At 32.4% G+C, this 18,945-nt stretch overlaps 1 protein-coding gene across 1 annotated transcript in view; it reads right to left on the reverse strand.

Moving 5' to 3' along the window:
• ARSG (arylsulfatase G) overlaps positions 1-18,945 on the reverse strand; it is a 996,823-nt gene that overhangs the window by 732,076 nt on the left and 245,802 nt on the right. The gene's annotated exons all lie outside the window — the stretch shown is intronic.

The raw sequence follows: 18,945 nt of genomic DNA on the forward strand, positions 1-18,945 counted from the left end.
TTGATGGACATCCACTCAGTTTCCAGTTTGCTGCCATTACAAAAAGGGCTGCCACAAACATTGTTGCACATGTGGATCTCTTTCCCTCCTTTATGATCTCCTTGGGATATAAGCCCGGTAGAAACACTGCTGGATCAAAGGGTATGCACAATTTGATAACCCATTGAGCATAGTTCCAAATTGCTCTCCAGAATGGAGATGCATTAGTGTATATTTTAGTTCCCAATTGTCCCACATCCCTTCCAATATTCGTCATTATCTTTTCCTGTCATATTAGCCAATCTGAGGAGTGTAATGATATGTCTTAATTTGCATTTCTATGATCAATAGTGATTTAGAGTACTTTTTCATATGACTAGAAATGGTTTCAATTTTCATATGAAATAGTATATTGTCCAGTTACATGTAAAAACAATTTTAAAAATTCATTTAAAATTTTTCAATTCCAAATTTTTTTCCTCATTTCCTCACCTCCCTCCTTCTGACATTAAAGAAAAAAACAAAACAAAAGAAAAAAATTCATAAGAAAGTGAAAATAGTATGTTCTGATCTGCTTTCAGACTCCCACCAGTTCTTTCTTTAGAGGTCGATAGCATTTTTCATAAGTCCTTTTGAATTTTCTTGGATCATTGTATTGCGGAAAATAGCTAAGTCATTCATAGTTGATCATTGTACAAGTGTTGCTATTACAATATTCTTCTGGTTCTGCTCATTTCACTTTGTTTCAGTTCATGTAAGTTTTTCAGAAACATGCCAGCTTGTCATTCTTTATAGCACAATTGTATTCCATCACAATCTTGTTTGGTCATTCCTCAGGTGATGGGAATCCTCTCATTTTTTAATTCTTTGCTACCACAAAGAGTTACAATGAAATTTGTGTATAAATAGACCTTTTTCCTTTTTAAAAAATATCTTTGGGACAGACCTAGTAGTAGAATTTCTGGATCAAAAGGAATGCACAGCTTGATTGTCCTTTGGTATAGCATTCTTTTAGAGGGAGTGCATTGTAAACAATCTTAAAGGGCTATATAAATGTGAGTTATAATTGTTATAGTCCCCAAGGCGTCTCCAGACCTTACTTGGAAAAGAATCTGGTATAAACAAAAACGATTGGATGGGGGAAATGTTCATGTGACCTCTGGAAATCCCATTATAAACTCATAAGTCCCTAAGGAGTAACATAGAGTTATGATTTAACTCCAGCTGGTTCAAATCCCCTAGAGTTAAAAATAGTAGAGTATAATGAGAAGGAAGAGAGCTTGAGGCACAGGAACCTGCCTCATTACCCCCAACTGGGCTACTTAGAAGCAGGTGCTGGCATGTTGAAAAAAAAAGCCAGCTTGCTGCACAGAGGAGGTGCTTCCTCTATTAAACAAATCATACCTGTTTGAACCCTGGTTTCAACCTTGGCCAACATTTCTACAATAAGGTATAGTATCTTAGGCAAGTATGCAGCTGGATGAACCTCAGAAGTCATTAAGATGTTAGTCACCCTGTGAAAATTAAACCTAACAGTTGGACAAACTCAATCACCTCTAATGGACAAGAGCAATAAGAGAAAATCTAGCTCTTAGCCTTAACAATTCTGAAAAAGTCTGCCATTTTAGCAAAAGTAGGGGTGTTATTTTTTTTTAAAAGTAAAAGAATGAGGATGGTGAATCCTAAAAGATGTCTTGGAACCCAAGAGGAAGCAAGCATAACATGAGCAGTCTATTTCTTTTTATGATGCCCCCCTCCTTGAGTTCTCAACATATTATGTATATATCCATCTATAGCAGACTCATATAAATTAATAATAAATACTCATGTAAATAAATGTTGTAGGTAATACATGTAATCCTTGAACAGCTTCTGCAAATGGATAAGGAGCTCAGCACAAAATCGAACAGGAAGAAACCAGATTAGATGTCTGGGAAAATACACATTTCTTTTAATGATCCCTAAGAAGGGATCTAAGAAACAAAGTCCCATCTTATTAGTATCAAAATTCTTGAAGTGGTGTTGTTTGAGAGTCATTTTTGATATTAATCAACAAATATTCCCAATGGAACTAAATTCTTACCCATGGGACCTATATGTATGTATAGGCACATACGCATATCTGTATATATCTATGTGTATGTATATATGTATGTGTGTATATATTCAATACAGGCTCTTTGAGGGCAAAGACTGTTTTGCTTACTTGTACTTTTATCTCCTGTTCTTAGCACAGTGATTAGCACATAGAAATCACTTAATAAATACTTTTTCATTTCATTCATTCATTCAACATCTATCATATGTCAAACAATATGATAAATAATAAATATATAAAGTCATAAATGAATCTATTTTTGCTATGATGAGTTTTTATTTTATAAAATGAGATTATATGTACACATATAAATAGATACAAAATACTAAAGTATGTAACAAATAAAAAGGTTTTTTTTTTTTTTTTTGGCTGAGGCAATCTGGGTTAAGTGACTTGTCCAGAGTCACACAACTAGGAAGTATTAACTGTATGAGGCAGGATTTGAACTCAGGTCCTTGTTATTTCAGGGTTGGTGCACTATCCACTGCACCAACTAGCTTCCCCTAATACAAATGTAATACTTATAGAACAATAACATTTCATAACATACATAATTTATTCATCCATTTCCCAAATAATGGACATCAACTCAGGTAAATGCTTCCTATTTAGGAAGACATATAGAGAGTCAGAGAGACCAAAACAAAGACAGAGAGAAAACAAGAAATACAGAGATGGATAAAAAGGGACAGATGGACATGGAGAAAGAGCTATTGAATATAGGCTCACAGATAGGTTTAGGACAATTGGTTGATAGGTAGTTCCTTGCCCTTCTTCATTGCATAGTCCATTCCTTAACAGCAAATAATAACTTAGAATACATTAAAAATTAGCACCCCTTTATCTGGCAACAAAACTCATTATAAAAGGATATGTTGTTGTTGTTGTTGTTGCTATTATTATTTAATCAGTTGTGTGTGATTCTTTCTGAACTCATTGGCAGAGATACTAGAGTAGTTTGCAATTTCCTTCTCTGATAAAAGGATGTACATGACATTAAAAAAAAGTTTATAAAGAAAAAAAAAACTATCAAAGTGTTATGATCGCGTATTTAAAATCAGCCGGAGTCAGGAACTCAGGTTAAGGGAAAAATCTTCAGTCTTTATTCAAGTGAAGAGGTGAATAAAGATTGCGATAGCAAATATAGGCAAGAAAGATTGTGATAGCAATATGGGCAGCTGCAACAGGAAATCAGCTAACAGAGGGAGATCTGACCTGAGCAAACCCATGGCCGAGCAATACCAAAAGTCTCTCCTTCCCCTTCCTTTTCCATTCCCTTGCCTCCACCCACCAAAATCATCATTTCCTATACAACACATCAGGACTTGCGCAAAGAGTGGGCGGGGGCCATTCTTTCTTCAAGCTTATATATTAATAGATTATGGTCCAATTACTATTTAGCCTCATGTGCTTGGGACCTCAGTGCATCAACTCAAGCCTCAGCCCATTACACCAAAGTATGTGATGCCAGTTTATCACCAATGATCAAACAGGGTAGGAAAGTGTAGAAGGGTATATATGCCAAGTACCAATGGAAGCAAAGGAGAAATTACTCTTTATGTAGATACTGGGTCAGTAAGCAGACAAAGCTCAAACTGTTCATAACTATATTCAGTTCAAAAGGGTAACACCCTTTGCTTGCAAATGCTTGGTCCTTGGACCTGACAAGACCATAGCCCCTGGACTTCCTTCAGTTTTCTATTTCTATTATCCTTCAGTCTCTCACTCCCTCAAGGAAAAACTACATTTCCAATATTCCTCTTGACAATAAGAGACTGCACAAAGCTTTGAAAGTAATGAGGAATTACAAAAGGTAATAAGGAGAGAATGAGGATTTCTTGGGGATGGGAGATATTTTGTGAATGAGGAACAGCAAGAAGATCATTTTGCTTGCATAGTAGAATGAATGAATGGGAATAAACAATCAGGCTAGAGAGAAACTTGACTCATAGTCTTTGGAGAAAATTGTGGCCATTCTCAAAAGCAATATCTTGCTTCATTTCACAACTACTCATCCTCATTTCCCATCATTTCTTCATTTACACCAGATTTAAGTGAAGATCTTATTTAGGTAAAGTATTTTACCTTCTACATATACCCTACAGCAAAGCTTCTTAAACTGTGGGTAGCAATTCCATATAGAGTCATGAAACTGAATGTGAGGGTCATGACATTATAATTTATTATCAGTAAAAGGTTGATTTGTATACCTATTTCATATATTTGGAGTCATATAAAAATTTCTCAGGTGCAAAGAGGTTGCAAATGAAAAAAGTTTAAGAAATTCTGCTCTAGAGTTAATTTACTCCTATTTTCTCTAGGAGATTGCCTCACAATTCTCCCTGTTACTCATTACTATCCAATCTCTCCCTACCTAACAATTCTTTCCCTGATATGTAAAAATAAATTCAAATATCCCTTAAAAAAAAAAAAAAAACCTTTGCTAGATCCTGCCACCTCTGCTATTAGATTGCATCTTTCTTCTATTTCTTAGTCAAACTCCTTGAAAAAGCCATCTACATTCAATAACTCCACTCCCAATCCTTTGATTCTTTTCTGAACTTTCTGTAATTGGGCTTCTAATATCAAAATTCAACTTAAATCATTTTCTTCCAAATTCTCTGTTATCTCTTAAATGCTATATCTAATGGTCTCTTATTCCTCATCCTTTCTGACTTCTCTGAAGCATTTGATAGTTTTCTTCTTCTTCTTCTTCTTCTTCTTCTTCTTCTTTTGGTAATAGCTTTTTATTTACAAGTTATATGCATGGGTAATTTTACAGCATTGACAATTGTCAAACCCTTTGTTCCAATTTTTCCCCTCCTTCCCACCACTCCCTCCCTTAGATGGCAGGATGACCAGTAGATGTTAAATATATTAAAATATAAATTAGATACACAATAAGTATACATGACCAAACCGTTATTTTGCTGTACAAAAAGAATCGGACTCTGAAATATTGTACAATTAGCCTGTGAAGGAAATCCAAAATGCCAGCAGGCAAAAATATAGGGATTGGGAATTCGATGTAATGGTTCTTAGTCATCTCCCAGAGTTCTTTCACTGGGTGTAGCTGGTTCAGTTCATTACTGCTCTATTGGATCTGATTTGGTTCATCTCATTGCTGAAGATGGCCAGATCCATCAGAATTGGCCATCATATAGTATTGTTGTTGAAGTATATCATGATCTCCTGGCCCTGCTCGTTTCACTCAGCATCAGTTCATGTAAGTTTCTCCAAGCCGTTCTGAAATCATTCTGTTGGTCATTTCTTACTTAACAATAATATTACATAATATTCATATATCACAATTTATTCAGCCATTCTCCATTTGATGGGCATCTACTCAGTTTCCAGTTTCTGGCCACAATAAAGAGGGCTGCTACAAACATTCGGGCACATACAGGTCCCTTTCCCTTCTTTATGAACTCTTTGGGATATAAGCCCAGTAGTAACACTGCTGGATCAAAGGGTATGCACAGTTTGATAACTTTTTGAGCATAGTTCCAAATTGCTCTCCAGAATTGTTGGAAGTATTCACAATTCCACCAACAATGTATTAGTGTCCCTGTTTTCCCACATCCCCTCCAACATTTGATAGTTTTCTCTGCTCTCTCATCCTAGATACTCTTTTTGCTGTGTGTGTGTGTGTGACACTTCTCTCTCTTGAGAATGCATTAAGGAGTCTAAGAAGTAAATATATGATAGGAAAAAAAACAGAAGATTAAGAAATACTTAGAAAAAGCAATTTAATAGTTTAGGAAAAAAAACTTTTTCTCCTCATTAGTAAACAATCTCCTCTTATTTGGGAAAAAGAAGGAAAGACAAAGAAATACAGATTGCCAGAGAAACAGCAGAGGAAAATGATAAAGAAGAGCAAACACAAGAACCACATACAGTAGGGGAACAGAATTTCCTGTTTCAAATCTTTCTTTTCTCTATTTTAACCTCCATATAATCTTAAAAATGATTTTTATGAAGTGAACTTCTGACCATGTCACCAGAATACTCAATAAGCTATAATTGCTCTATTACTCCTAAGATCAATTAAATTCTTTTTCTGTTTCTGGAATTTAAAGATCATTATAAACTGGAACTTTTCTGCCTGTCTAATAGTCCTACAAATTACATCTCAGTATGTCACAATGTTCTATCATCCACCTTCTTGCCTTACTGTGCAAAACATTAGCCTTATCCTACAATCCCCTACATTTTCATCTCTACCTCTTATCACCCTTGTTTCTTTCAAAACTCAGCTCAAATGACATTTTCTTCATAAAGTCTCTTTTGATCGTACCAGCTGTGCTGCCCTCTCAAACTATCATAAGTTCATTTTGTATGTATTCTCTTCCTACTTATAGATGTATTGTCTCCCCATGTATAATACAAGCTCTTTGAGAACAAAAACTATTTCACTTTTGTCTTTTTTGACCTTTTCATGGGTCTATATAGCAAAGTTCTAAAATTAGGTTTAATAAATGTAATTATGTCCTAAATAGTTTATTAGAAGATGGTGCTTATAAATTGGATATTCAGTACATCTACTGTAGCAGTTATTGTGTGTGTTACTTTTTATCATTCCTCTCCATTGTTCTTCTGGCTGTTTTGCCTTGATTTTCCCTTCTCCCTTCCCCCCCTCTCCCGCCCCCCAACTAAAAGGTGATTTATCTGTATTTTCCTTCTACCTATAATATTGTCTTATTAATGAGAAGGAAAGCCTCTACTCCCTGAAATATTAAATTGCTTCTTCTATGCTCTTCTTATCCTTCTGATTTTTTTCCCCATTGTATATTTACTTCTTAGATTTCTTATTTCATTCATCTTTTTTTTGCATTCTCACTTATTATTAATCTTGAAGATAATAGATGAAAATAGATCAGATTTTTGTTGTTGTTTAAAGAAAATAGAACAAATAGTTTCCTCCATTCTCACATGCATGTTCTGATCTGCCTCTAGACATGTGCAAATAAGTATTTTGTTTGTTAATTTTTCACTACTCTGTGAAAGTATTTAACTTTGTGCTCTTGGGTCATTTTGCAAGTTAAATACCCTGTTCATTTCTGAATTCTTTTTGAGGAATAAGTCAAAGTCTTCTTTTTTTTACTGAATGTCCAATTATTTCCTTTCATGTGTAATTTTTCAGGATGTCCCTATTTGCAGTGCCAACTAATTTTCTTTCCTGTCAGAATATCATATTTCAATTTTTCTCCTTTAATTTCTTGAAACTGCAGAGTAATTTTATGCTTCTCAATGCTTCTTGGGATCTGAAAGAGTTTTTCTCTCCTTTAATACATTCAAAATTTATTCTTTATTGTTTTAGTTCTGAAATTTGACTACAATGTTTCTTGGAAATTTAAGTTTGGAATTTCTTTCTACTGTTATTCTATAGATTTCCTCCATTGGAACTTTGCCAATTCCTTTCAATATTTCAAGACAAAATTTTACAAGATCACTTGGAGATTTTCTTCAAGATTAATATTTTCTTTTCCAAAATTTTTATGAAGATTTATACTCCTTAAGTTAATGCTTAACATTCTAGCTTGTGTTAATATTCTTGTTTTATAGTGCTTTCATATAGTCTTTCAAAATTTACTGTGATTTTCTTTTATTTCTCCTTATAATTCATTTTAGCATTCCAATTTTGACATTTTAGGGTTCTAATTTTGACATTTCTTTTTCAAATAATCTATTTTATGGAACTTTTTAAAACTTCTTAAATTTCTTAGTTGACTTACTCATTTCTTCCTTAAGACTTCTAATTTTGGTCCTTATTTTTTCAATATTTTCATTTCATTCTTTGATTGTTATTCTAAATTACTATTGGTATTAGTAGTTTTTTTTTCTCCAAAGGGTTTTGTAGAATAATTTGTGCTATTTTCTCTTTTCCTATGGATGGTGATTCAGTTTCATTTGTTGCAAAGTATTCATTCATTAAATGTTTGTTCATTTCCCCTTTTTAGTCAGCTTTGTCAATCTTAATTAGAGCATTGTGATTTGAATCAGACTGGACCTGTAATTTCACTGGCATAAGGAACTTCTGAACAGGAAACTTTCTCTACCAATGAAGACTGACACTTTCTCTGTAACTAATATTCTTAGAATACTGAATACTGGGGCACTGAGGTGTTAAATAACGCTAATAGCACCATATAACTCATATATGGCAAAAAAGGACTTAAATACATAACTTATTAACTCCTAGTCAACTATCCATTTTGCCAAAATGCTTATCAACACACACACACACACACAAACACACACTTTAGCTTATTAAAGTAAATTCTGAATGGAGCTAATAAAGAATACACATAATTACAAATGTTTAATACCCTTATGAAATGCTTTATGCTACAGCATAAAGGAATCATAAACAAATGTTATAAGGCAGATATAAAATTGTATCCTTTACAGATCACAATGAAATAAAATCAAGTGAGCAAAACAAATGAAACAAAAGATACATACCTAAAGGAAAACTAAATTACAAAAAGAGTGAGTCCAAGAACAAATCATAATAACTATACCTGGTTATTTAAAAATAGTGATAAAAATAAAACTACATACTGAAAATTTTGGAATACAAGTAAACCAATATTTACATGAAAGTATGTTTCTGAAAATTTCTGTTAACAAAATAGAAAGAACTCAATAAACATAGTATATAATTTGACTAGAAAATAAACAAAAGAACAAACTTAAATGTAGAATAAGAACTATTGAAAATTAAAATAGAATAAACTCAAAACTATAGAACTGATTAATAAGCAAGAGCTATTTTTGAAAAGAATAGCAAATTATAAATAGCCAATTTGATAAAAAAAGGAAATTAAGTTATCAAAATAAAGAATAATATAAGCTCAAAACAAAAGGAAATTAAAAAAATAAGAAAATTCCACAGGCAATTACTATTTCAACAAAATTGAGAATTAAAATAAAAATTAAGAATATCTACAAAAATGTAGAGGACTGGGACTGGAGTCAGGAAGATTGCTCTTCCTAAATTCAGATCTAGCCTCAGATGTTTATTATCTGTGTGACCTTGGACAAATCATTTAACCCTATTTGCCTTAGTTTCCTCATCTGTCAGATTAGATGGAGAAGGAAATGGGATATCATACCAGCATCTTTACCAAGAAAACCCCAAATGGTGTTAGAGAGAGTTGGACATGATTGAAAAATGACTTTACAATGACAAAATTACCTAGTCCAATAAAAGCAACAAAAGGAAATAGAAATCTTAAGAATTTAATCTTAGAAATAGAAATCAAGCAAGCCATAAACAATTTATTTTTTAATGGATTAGATGGATTACAGTGAATCCTATCAAATATTTAGAGAGCCCCTATGTATAATTATACTCAAAAGCATTTGTGCTTCTATTTATGGTAGAATAACTCCAGATAAAACTGGATTGAGCTCATTTCCCTACTTTTTGTAACTTCTCTGTCACTGGAGAGAGTTGGATTTAATTCTACATACATATGTTATATTAATTTTTTTATTTTGCTTTTAATTTTATGGGTTTTAAAAATTAGTGCTACTCCAAAGAAATGTGCAAAAGTTTTAGGTATTAAACAGCACAATTAAATTGCTGTTTCAGATATTGCAGTAACTATTGCTGTCAGGAAGTCAAGTAATTTCTAGGATCATCCAAACCCCTGATGAAGCTATATACATTTATCCAAATTTCAAAGGAAAGTTCAGAAGAAAATCAGAGCAATACTTTAAATTAAGAATATATTACTCCAAAGTATCTAATTAAACTTCAGAAAACAAGTAAATACCTTCAGAGTAACCTGGAAGCTGAAGAGATTGCTATTGAATTCTACACAACTCAGCAGTGGCTTCTTGAAGTTGGGGGTGAGGGGGTAGAATATGAAAAGAGCCGTAAGCTCTCGCTCTCTCTTCTCTCTTTCTCTTCTCTCTCTCTCTCTCTCTCTTTCCCCCATCCCACCCCCCTTTATCTCTGTCCCTTTCTGTCTCTCTCTTTCCCCACGTGTGTGTATTTTTTCCATCATTCACTGCTGTCTTTGGAATTATGAGCCAAGTAGAGATATCATAGAATCAAAGAATACACACAAATCGTTGATTTGTTTTTGTCATTATTCCAAATTTTTCTCTAGAATAGGTATATCAAATTTAACTCCACCAAAAGTACATGAATAAATGTTTCCCCAAATTTCATCACATATTTGTTATTTTCCATTTTAATAATTTTTGTCCATCTGATGAGTATTGAGGTGGAATGTTTGAATTTTATTTTAATTTCTATAATTATTAATGATTTAATGATTTTAAAAATTTGGTTGCTGATAGTTCGAATATCTTCTTTTGAGCAGTGCCTGTTTACATCCTTTATCAATAAATTTGGAGATGACTATTGTTCTTATGAATTTTAATAAATTCCTCAAATATTTTGAAAATTAGTACTTTAGCAAAACTTTCTTTTATGCACCAAGAAATTATGCAGATGATGGCGGTAGAGAAATCTGGAAGGTCTTACATGATCTGATAAAGAAGGAAGTGAGAAGAATGGGAAGAATTTATACTATGATAACAATATTATAAAGACAGACAACTTAAGATTTAAGATCTCTGATAAATGAGACAGCCAACCATGTCAAGGGAAGGAGAGAAAAATACTTGTTAATTGAAAAATAAAATGAAAAAAAGAAGAACAGTAAAAATATGCCCGTTAAACATTATGATGAAGAAAAAACTCTCATCATGGGAAAGACAATACAAACACTGAAGTCCTAAAGATTGGAGAAAAGTAATTTTTTACTGAAGAAACTTTTTTTTTCATTCAAAGCTTTGCAAAATCACTGCTAGGGAGACACAAGGTCATTTGTTTGACAGGATGGAGGGTTAGAGAAATATGCAGTATGCAGGACTAGAGTACCATCTATGGCAGGAAACAAGGTCAGGATCTGCATCCAGGCAAGCCATACCTATCTTAGATTCTAGACATCCTTGGCAAACCAAAACAGGATACAAGGGGAGAAAATTCCTGAAGGGGGTGAGGCTTAGTCTTATCCTCAGAAATCAAGGCCAAGAAGGGCTTTTAAAGGAGTGGCATTTGGCAAAAGTATGTGCCCCAATCCATACATTGAAGATGAAAATGTTAAACACAATATAAAAATGTAGAGATGCCCAAAGTGTTAACCTGGAAGAAGGTAAGTCTGGAAAAATCCATGTAGAACCTCAGAGAAAAAAAATATTATGCACCACAAAAGTATCTAGAAGAAATTAAATAAAAACTACAACACGAAATAGCTAAATAGGGAAAAATTGACAAGGAGAATAAAACAGAAAGTTACTCAAGAATTGAAATCCCTTGATCAACTGTTATGGATTTGACCCTTTTTAACAATGAAGCAATTCAAGGCAGTTCCAATAGATTTGTGATGAAAATACTATCTGCATGCAGAGAAGAAAATTATAAAAAGTGATATAGATCAACTCATAATATTTTCACCTTTTGTTGTTGTTGTTGTTGTCATTTGTTTGCTTGTTTTTTTTTCTTTCTCATGTTTTTTCCCCCTTCTGATCTGATTTTTCTTCTGCAGAATGATGAATATAGAAATATGTTTAGAAGAATTGCATATGTTTAACCTATATCAAATTGATTGCTGTCTTGAAGAAGGGGATAAAAGGGAACAAAAGAAGAAACAATTTGGAACACGAGTTTTGCAAAGGTGAATGTTAATATATGAATACAACTACAAAACACTTTTAGCACAAATAAACTTAGATGTAAACAATTGAAAAAATATCAAGTGCTCTTGGATGGGCTGAGTGAATATAATAAAAATGGCAATACTACCTAAATTAATCTACTTATTTAACTGTACCAATCTATACCAATCAAACTCCCAAGAAATTATTTTACAGATCTAGAAAAATAACAGCAAAATTCATCTGGAAGAATAAAAGGTCAAGAATTTCAAAGGAATTAATGAAGAGATGCAAATGAAACTGGCCCAGCTGTACCAGATCTAAAACTATATTCTAAAGTAGTGGTCATCAAAACAATTTGTTACTGTCTAAGAAATAAAGTAGTTGATCAATGGAATAGGTTAGGTTCACAGGACAGAATAGCCAATGACTATAGTAATCTAGTGTTTGACAAATCCAAAGACCCCAGCTTTTGGGGTAAGAACTCACTATTTGACAAAAATTGCTGGGAAAATCAGAAATTAGTATGGCAGCAACTAGGCACTGACCCACACCCAATACTGTATACCAAGATAAGGTCAAAATACGTTCATGATCTAGAAACAAAAGTGATATCATAAACAAATTAGAAGAACCTAGGATAGTTTATCTCTCAGATCTATAGAGGAGGAAGGAATTTGTGATCGAAGAAGAACTAGAGATCATTATTGATCACAAAATAGATAATTTTGATTATATTAAATTAAAAAGTTTTTGTACAAACAAAACCAATGCAGACAAGATTAGAAGGGAAGCAATAAACTGGGAAAACATTTTTTATATTCAACGATTCTGACAAAGAGTCATTCCTAAAATATATAGAGAATTGACTCAAATTTGTAAGAATTCAAGCTATTCTCCAGTTGATAAATGGTCAAAGATATGAAGAGACAATTTTCAGATGAAGAAATTAGAACCATTTCTAGTCATATGAAAAGGTGCTCTAAATTATTATTGATTAGATAAATGCAAATTAAGACAACTCTGAAATGTTATTACATGCTTCTTAGATTGGCTAAAATGACAGGAAAAGATAATGACAAATATTGGAGGGGATGTGGGAAAACTGGGGCACTAATACATTATTGGTGAAACTGTGAATGGATCTAGCCATTCTGGAAGGCAATTTGGAACTATGCCCAATGGGCTATCAAACTGTGCATACATTCCAAAAACAAAAATAAAAGCTTGTAACTAGTAATAATCTATTCAGCAAAACTATAGGAAGAAAAAAAGTTTTGATGAAAAAGCTAGAACTGAGAATGGAAAATGGAGAGATAAGAGAAATATAGAAAAGTACACACATTTATCAATTAAAAAGGACTGTATGGTGATGAATTAGGGGAAGGGAAATGTCTTCTCAGAGCCCTAATGTCTTTCTTGGTCATAGAGAAAGTGAAATAAGTTAGAGAACCTGGTTTGTTCTGTTTTGATGATTTTAGAGAAAAGAAACCAGAAGACTAAGAGACTATGCCCAGAAAAAAGTGGGAAGAAGGAAAGAGAACTATCTCACACAATAGGGGTACACAAAAATTGAAAATATACAAAACTGAGAGAAAGAGTGAGGGAAATGGAAAGCCTATAAATATCACTTTTGTTTGAAGAGGGCAAAGGAAGGAAGAATACATTAAAACATACACACATAAACACACACTGAGAGAGAAATAGACTGAAAGAGACTGAGAGACAGAAAAGGAAAGAGAGAGGGGGAAGATGAGAAAGAGGAAAAGAGGGAGGAAAGGAGAGAAGAGGAAGGAAAAGAGGGAGGGGAGGAAGAAGAGAGCCAGGGAAGGAGGAAAGAGAGAGTGAAAGGAAAAAGAGAGAAGGAAGGAGGGAGAGAGATTACAATGCAGAAACACATTAAACTCAACAAAGAAATAGCTTGGACTAAGTACAAGGGAGGCAGAATAGGAAATAAAAGAAATTTTAAAACTTGAAGAAGCGTTGTGAATGACATAATAGGAAGATGAAAAATTTTATTTGAGGTAACTGAAGAATATGTAAAAGGATTGGAAATTTATCTACCAAAACATATACAACATATATATACATACTAACTATATTTATGTAACTACAAATCACTGCACACAAATGGACACTTAAATAATTGGATAAATATTAATTCCTCAGTGATTGTACCAGTGTTATAAACATGACAATATTCTGTAAATTAATTTATTTAGTATCAAAACAGATCACCAAAGAATTTTTATAGAGCTAAAAAATAATAACAAAATTCATCTGGAGGACGAAAATGTCAAAAATCTCAAAGAAAAAAAATAGAAAAAAGAAGTGGGAAAGAAGGAAATCAGATTTTAAGCTATTGCACAAAGTAGAAATCATCAAAACAATATGTTACTTGTTAAACATTAGGAATGATATAAACAAATTGGAAGTGCAAAGAAAGAAATTGTCCTTAGAATTTATGGATGGATTCATTACCAAACAAGGACTAAAGAAAGTCACAGATTATAAAATGGACAATTTGCATTTTATAAAATTTTAAATATTTTGCACAAACAAAGCAAATGTAGTAAAAAAAAAAAAGGAGAAATCTTTTTAAAAATTCTCTAATAAAAGTCTAATTTCTAAGATTTATAAGGAATTGATTTAAATGTATAAGAGGGATATTTGGGTATAAGAGTGGGTATTTGCATGAGTTCCCATCATGATGACCCCTGGTGGGGTCAAAGAAAAATGTTATAAAGACCTGGAGACCCACATCTTCGACTTGTCAAAAGAGGACAAATGGATAATTCTGAGTTACTGTAATGCCACAAAAGGCACAGACTATCAGATATGACAGGAAGTCCTTGAAAGGAATTGTGTTGGAAGCAGTAGCAGCAATAGTTACTTATTAGTGAAAAATTGCACGTTAACATGACCTCATCAGCAACACTGCCTTCTTTTTACCTAAAAGCAATAAAACTTTGTAGGTACACTGAAGGATTTAGAATATAGATTGAAGCATACTTTTTGGACATGACTAATGTGGTAATTTGTTTTTCTTGATTTTACATTTTTGCAATGACTTTAATTTTTCTTGCTTTCTCTATAGGAGGGTAAGGAGAGGAGAAGAGAATTTAGGGATGAAAATTTAAAAAATGATTTAAAAGAAATTAAAGAGAAAAAGGTCCTATACATACAAAAATATGTATATTAGCTCTTTTCATGGTGGCAAAAAAACTGGAAACTTAAGGGGATACCCATCAATTAAGGAATGACTGAACAAATTGTTTAAGATTAATGTAATATGATACCCAGACTGGAATATTAATACCCATAATGAACTATATCAGAGACTTTAAAAGTCCATAAACCTATGCACGAGGGTGTCCTAAAAATCTAGTGCTCTTCCCACCAAAACTAAGGAAGAGGGGTATGAAACATAAGAGCAGACACATCAGAAAAAGTGGAAGCCAACAGAAGGAGCTCAAGAAATCAACATCAGAATCAAAGAGAATTCAACAACTCAATTATGATAGAGCAGGGAGTTCTGAGCCTGGATATATAACTAAAAAAAAGAAGACACCAACCAAGAAAAAAAATATTATGGATCTATTCCAGCAGCACAACAGAGTCTAATATAGAAAAAGGAAATACTGCATAACAACTTCAAGAAGTACTTCAAAGAAAAGAAAAATGTTTTAGATACAAAGACAAGAATACCTTAAATACAGAAAATATTATAGCTTTATGAAGCTTTTTAAAAAAAGAATACTTTAGATGAAACATGAAGGAAAAAACAGAAGATGGGGAAGAGCTTTAAAGGAAAACCTTGCAAGGAGAAATGGCTTAGAGCAGGAGATGGAAAACTGTAACCAAGAAATGGACTCCCTTAAAATTAAAATGAACCAAATTAAAATCAATGTCTATAAAATAGTAAAAAACATTAGAATAAACCAACATTTTCAGAAAAAAGGAGAAGAAAATATAATCCATCTTTATATATGGCTATAGATTGCGTGTGTATGTGTGGGTGTGTATGTGTGCTGACCCTTTGATTAAAAAAATAAAAGATCAAGAGAGAGAACCCAAGAATCATGAAAACCATGAGTCTCCCCATTCCAAAGTCTAAAAAAGAGCAGAGTGTGGAGGAACTTAAATGAAATAGAGGAATTTCAAACATTTCTAAAGAAAAGGCCAGAGAAGAGTATCAAATTTGAAATGCAATCATAGGAGTGAAGTGAACTCTAGAAAGGTTAATAGATTTGAACAAGTAGAAGAGGCTATTTTACAATAAAGTATTTACATTCTAGTAGAGGAAGAAGAAACAAGTGCTTATTTAAAATATTAACATTTTAGAGGGCCATATAAGGTGTAAGTTAATTTTAAAAAAACCCACAGAAAACTACCACACCCACAGAAAATCTGGGAATGGATTAATTCTGTTTTGATTATCTTAAGAAATTGAAGAAAAGGAAGAAAAAAGAACATATTAGAGGAAAAGGAGAAAAAAGAAGGTAAAAATTGATAATTATATGTATATATATATATATGTAATTCTCTATATAACTCTATATATGTACACACACACACATACACACATATATATATATATATATATATGAGCAGTGGCCCACCATATGAAGCTTACCAGAATCAAAAAAAAAAAAAAGAGAGAGAGAGAGAGGAATGAAACACATGCACATGAACACACACATACATACAATTTTGGTAGAAAAATATATTAAACAGAAAAGAGAAATGATTCAATAGAGAGAGAGGAGAAAGGTTGTTTGAAAAAGGTCATTATGGGGAAGGAAGAAATAATGGACAATGAAAGTTCTGATTTTGGAGACTGGATCACAAAAGAGGATTAAAAGACAAAAACTTTAAAGGATAAGAGCTAGTGATTAGGTTCTGGGCAAGGAGAAGAAGGAAGGAATAGTGAAAGCATATTGCTTCAACTATAGAGCACTAGCATTGGTCATTCTCCTTCCTCTCCTTGTCCTTCTCCTTTTTCTTCTTCCTTTCTCTTCTTGATAAATGTAGATTAGGGTTAAATTGAGGAAAACACATTTAATAATAAGTATGAATATGCCTAAGATTAATTCATCCATAAAATAAAAGAATATAATTGAATGGATTATAAAAAAGAATTCAGAAGTATATTGTCTACAAGAAATATATGAAACATATTCATATTGAATTTAATAAGAGATAGTACCAGAATTTATTTTATATCAGGTAAACCAAAAAATGTAGAAGGATAGCAATCGAACATGGTCATGAGATAAAAAAGGAAAAATGTTTTTTTTTAATCAAAGGCATCATAGAAAATAAAATGATACTCTTCTTAATATATAAACCAGATAGAAAACTATTTTTAAGGAAAAATTCATCAAATTGCAGAAATGCATAGAAAGAATATAATATCTGGGGACCTAAATTACACTCCTTTTAAATCTAGTACAAATCTAACAGAAAAGATAAGAAAAAATTAAGAATCTGATTAGAATTTTATAAAAATTTAATATAACTCTCTAGTGAATACGAATGGTAGTTTAAAAGAGCATCTCTCAATGGTACATTGTATCTTTTAAAAAGTGGCCATGCACTAGGATAGAAAACCTTATAACAGTGCAGAAAAGCATAAATATTAAACATCTTTTACTGACTACAATGCAATAAAAATTGTGATTTTAAAAAGGTCTTTGAAGAAAGGATTAAAACATAAATGGAGACTAATTAACTTAATCCTAAAAGAATTGATTTGAGAAATAACAAATCATGAGAACAATGGATAATTTCATCAAAGAAATGACAACAATAAGATAATATACCAAAATTTTGGGTTTTAATCAAAGTAGTCCTTAAGTGAAAATTTATATCTTTAAGTATTTTCATTAACAAAAGAGATAAAAAAAACAAATTGGCAAATTAAGCATGGGGTGGGGGGAGGAAGGAGACCTAGAGAAGCAAAACATCAAAAAGACCACAATTCACCAGTCATGATGGCATACACTGTAATCTTTGGTACCAAGGAGGCTGAGGCTGGCAGATCTTTTGAGCTTAAGAGGTCAAGGCTTCAGTGGGATAAACTTATTGGGTGTCTGCACTAAATCTGCTCCCAATATGGTAAGCCCCTGGAAGCAGATGACTTGTAAATTGCCTAAGGAGTGGCAAACCAGTCAAGATCAGAAACAGAGAATGTCAGAGCTTCCATGCTTATTACTAGAGAGATCAAGACTGTGAATGGTTACTGTAATTCTGTTAAAAATGATAGAGACGTAGTCTTTAAACATGCACACACACACACACACACACACACACACACCACCACCACCACCACCACCAACACCACCAAAATAAAAATTATGAAAATTAAAGATGAAGTTAATGAAATTGAAAGCAAAATTAGGAATTTTAAAAAATTACATAAAATAGATTTGCTGGTCTGATTAAGAAAGAAAAAAACCAAATTATCAATATCAAATATGGAAAAGGAAGAATTAACAACACATGAAGAAGAAATGAAAGATAATATTAAAAACAAATTTTCTCTGTTACATGGCAACCAACCTCAAAATGTAAATTAAATAGATGAATATTTACAGAAATAAAAATATTTGTATTATTGAGGCAGTTACAGTGTTTTGAGTCTGTAGTCAGGAAAAGCTTAATTCAAATTTGGCCTTAGATAATAAACTGGCTATGTGATCCTGGACAAGTCATTTAAATTTGGTTTGTCTCAGTTTCCTCAAATGTAAAATGGTATAATAACAGTGCTTATTTCCCAGGATTGTTGTATGGATCAAATGTTATAAAGTACTGGCATACCACCTGGTACATAGGAGGTACTATGTAATGTTACTTATTTTTGTTATTGCAGCTAACAGAAGCAGATGGTAGAGATTTTAATCCAATTTTAGAAGAAAAGAAAATTGAATAAGCCATAAAAGAACTTACAAAGAAAAAATCTGAGACTGGATTGATTTATAAGTGAGTTCTCTCAAACATTTGAATAACAATTAATTCCATTATTGTATAAATTATTTGCAAAAAGGAAGAAAGGGAAGGATTATACAAATTCTTTCCATAATAAGAGTATATTCCTCATACTCAAATCAGAGAGAAATGAAATAGAAAAAAGTAGATCTATTGATGCAAAAACATTAAATAAAATATTAGCAAAGTGGTTATAGCCC

Source organism: Antechinus flavipes, chromosome 4, assembly GCF_016432865.1.
Source record: "Antechinus flavipes isolate AdamAnt ecotype Samford, QLD, Australia chromosome 4, AdamAnt_v2, whole genome shotgun sequence".
NCBI lineage: Eukaryota > Metazoa > Chordata > Mammalia > Dasyuromorphia > Dasyuridae > Antechinus > Antechinus flavipes.